Source organism: Poecilia latipinna, unplaced genomic scaffold (assembly GCF_001443285.1).
Source record: "Poecilia latipinna isolate Pla-1442-1.1 unplaced genomic scaffold, P_latipinna-1.0 Scaffold261, whole genome shotgun sequence".
In the NCBI taxonomy this organism is placed as follows: Eukaryota; Metazoa; Chordata; class Actinopteri; order Cyprinodontiformes; family Poeciliidae; genus Poecilia; species Poecilia latipinna.
The window spans coordinates 554309-557861 of NW_015112877.1; the positions used below are offsets into that span (position 1 = coordinate 554309).

The following is a 3553-nucleotide window of genomic DNA, read 5'->3' on the forward strand; positions in this document are numbered from 1 at the left end:
ACAGAACAGAGAGACGAATCTGGAGGTGGGTGAGTGTTGATCTTTTGTTTTCCTTTCACTGAATTTTCTCTCTGGGAACAGTGGAGGGAAGCAGAAGAAGAATTTAGTCTTGTTCTCCTTCAGCTTTAAATCTATGTCTTGACAATGTTTTTATTTGATGACAGACAAATGCAAACTGACAGAAAGTTAAAATATTTTATCTAATTGGGAATCTTGGACCGACCTGTTTGTGAACTCACAGTTAAAAATGAGGACAATCAGTTTTTCTCTCAAACTGACTGAAACCACAAGATGGAAGATTTTGAGCAGGAACAAGATGACGTAGCAGAACAGTCATAATAATGAAGGCATATAATTATAAAGAAGAAATTAGTATTCTGGTCCAAAGATCCAGATATGGTGACTAAAGATAAGAGCTTAGATCCAAACTCAGCAGTTGTAGAACTTTATTTCCTGCTGCTTTTAGTTATTTAGTCTTTTCTTTGGTTCTTATTCCTACCTGCTCTTTCCAAATGTCTTAATTTGAGGCCTGAAACTGAGACTGACTGAACTCTTGATCATCTGAGGGGAAACCCAATAACTTTCAATGACACAAAAATAAGGTTGAAATAGACCTGCTGAAGTTTTCTATTAAAGTGCAGCTGGTTCTGAGTTAACAGGTCCAGTTAGTTTCCTCTGAGGTTCTACTGTGAAGTCATGTTACTGTCAGGAGGTAATGCTGTCTCTGCTATATTACCATGGTAACAGTTACTGGTCACCTCACCTGCTTCTCAGGTGATGCTGATGTTCAGATTGAAGTTAAAATATTAAAACAAGTTTTCATTGATTCTTCTCAGTGATTTTATCTGAGGTTCTCACTCTCAGCAGGGAGACCAACAGACCACCTGCCTCTGAAGGAGGTCTGGATCTGAGAGATTTCAGAACTGCTGCTTTAACGGAAGCCTCTCCATAAGAGTCGCTCCAGCATGTGAGCTGTTCAGGACAAACGCATCACTACTTCATAGGAAATGTTCACTTCCTCATTTACCTAACTGACCTCACTGTGGATGTTTCTACAGACCTGAAAATGATTCTAGTTTAGACCTGGAAAAGCTTCAAATTAATTTTCTTCCTAATCTCTCCCAGCAGACATTAGATATTCATGAAGTAGTGAAGGAGATGTTACCTGATTGAATCAGGTTCCTCCGATTCTCTAAGCACATGATGGAAATGTGCTTTCTTTTTGACAGGACAATTACTGGAACTGGATCATTGAGAACTGATTCGTTGTGGTTTCTCTCACAGGCTGACTGAAGTCCAGAAGATGGAAGACTGGAAACTAAAGAAGGACAGAGCAGATCCTCCAGGATCCATCTGTCCTTCTATGAAGAGTGACCGGTCTAGACAACAAACTCCAGACTTAAAGTATGAACCTGGACCCTCCCACCAAGCATCTGCAACTCAGAACAAAAACATCAGCAGGTCAAAGTAACACTAGAGGACCGGGGTCATTACCTTTTTCTAATCTTCTGTTTCCTTGTCGGTCTTTGAGTTCTGGTCTTTAATGACAGCCACATCATCTCCTCATACAAAATGAACAGCTTTAGTTTTGATATCAGGAACCACGAAAAGTGCATACACATATACCCATCTGTCCATTTTCTGTACAGCCATGTCCCTTAATGGGGTCAAGAGGGTTGATGGTGCCTCTTCAGCTAACGTTCCAGGCAAGATCACCCTGGACAGGTTGCCAGTCTGTCGCAGGGCAACACAGAGACACACAGGACAAACAACCATGCGCACACACGTAGGGACAATTTAGAGAAACCAATTAACCCGACAGTCATGGTTTTGAACTGTGGGAGGAAACCGGAGTACCTGGAGAAATCCCACCATGCACAGGGAGAACATGCAAACTCCATGCAGAAAGACCCTGGGCTGGGAATCAAACCCAGGACCTTCTTGCTGCAAGGCAACAGCTCTACCAACTGCACCACCTTGCAGACCACACACATATACCCAAAAAGCAAAAATGAAATACAGCAAATAAAATTAGAAATCAGATTTATTAAACTATCCGTTTGCACACACACAATTTTCCTTTATAAATCACATCTGAACCTAAAAATTTGCAAGAACATCTTCATCTTCATTGGGACGGCTCCACCCTGTTAGTGAACTATTTCAGTGATGAAGAAATGTCTCCACAGAGGGAGGAAGAGGAGCAGCGTTGATGAGGAGGAGCAGCTGTCCTGCTGTGCTTTGTGTCAGGAGGTTCTGGTGGATCCGGTCTCTACCAGCTGTGGTCACTGGTTCTGCAGACGGTGCATCAGGTCCTACTGGGACCAGTCTGCTCCATCTGGACCCTCCTCCTGCCCCCAGTGTGGGAAAAGACCCAGAATAGGAGCTGGACTGCTGACAGCCAATCAGAGCAGCTGTGCTCCAGGTGAGACTGAACACGTCCAATCAGAGCTTCTTCTGTTGTTTCTGTTTAAACAGTTTCATATCTTTTGATGGGACTGAAAATTCAAGTTTTTAAAAAATTTTCTGTGATCAATTATTGAACTAAATCTCTGTAGTTCCAGCTGTGCTTCATGGAACATATTACACATCATATTGTGGAAAATATGTTAGTTTGTTTTAAGAAGGGTAAAATCATTGACATTCATCAAGCAGAGAAAACACTGAAGGAGATTGCAGACACTCCTGCAATAGATTTGATAACTGTCCAACTTATCATTAATAACTGGAAATATCGTGCAGAACTATCATATTTGTTGAAGAAATGTAGTCAGGAAAAAGCTCTGAATGACTTTGATTAGTGACATCAAATCAAATAAAAAAATGGCAGTACCCTGAGTTCTACTGTTGTAGGGCAATATTACATATTTTCCAGACACGTAGTGCTATAAAGTAGCACTATCAATTGAGCTTAGTAGGGGAGTTGCATGGTAGGGATAAAAGAACAATTGGATACTCCACCTCAAAGGAGGAACTGTGTAAAAAAGGCAGCCCTCAGTGAGAGCAAGTGTTTTGCACCCCAAAATGGCTATATCTATCATGCTTAGTGTCTAACATGCAGGCTTGTAAGATCTGGATTTGTTACAGTGCTCAGTATTCATCATCACCAATACAAGACCTTGGTGAAGAAAATAAATATATCACTGTATGGAATTACATCTTGTAACATCACAAAGGCTTATCAACAAATTTGTGCTACATCAAAGTTAAGGTTGGGCCAACTAAATATTGGTGTGTAACATGTAATAATTGAAACAATTATGTCATTCTAGTCTCTGATTGTTCTATAAAAACTTTCAACCCAGTTTTGTCAGAGAAATGCCATATTACAGATCATTTTGTTTCAGCGTAATCACACAAAATCCTGTATTTTCTTCTTTATTTCAGCAGATGTTGTTCTGCGAGAAGTTCTAGAGGAACACAAGATCAATCTGAGGAGGAGATGTGAATGTGTGACTGAAGGAAGTGATGAAACAGGAAGTAGAACCCTCCTCAACAGGATCTACACTGATCTCTACATCACAGAGGGATGGAGTGAAGAGGTTAATACCCA

At 40.8% G+C, this 3553-nt stretch overlaps 1 protein-coding gene and 1 long non-coding RNA gene across 3 annotated transcripts in view; both read left to right on the top strand.

Moving 5' to 3' along the window:
• Window positions 1-3550, top strand: part of LOC106947918 (uncharacterized) — a 7810-nt gene extending 4260 nt beyond the window's left edge. For both annotated transcript variants that reach the window (XR_001425071.1, XR_001425072.1), the window contains exons 2-4: window positions 1285-1486; window positions 2190-2425; window positions 3391-3550. This is a non-coding gene — a long non-coding RNA (uncharacterized LOC106947918). The remainder of the gene's footprint in view (window positions 1-1284; window positions 1487-2189; window positions 2426-3390) is intronic.
• Window positions 1-3553, top strand: part of LOC106947915 (NACHT, LRR and PYD domains-containing protein 12-like) — an 82244-nt gene that overhangs the window by 66384 nt on the left and 12307 nt on the right. The gene's annotated exons all lie outside the window — the stretch shown is intronic.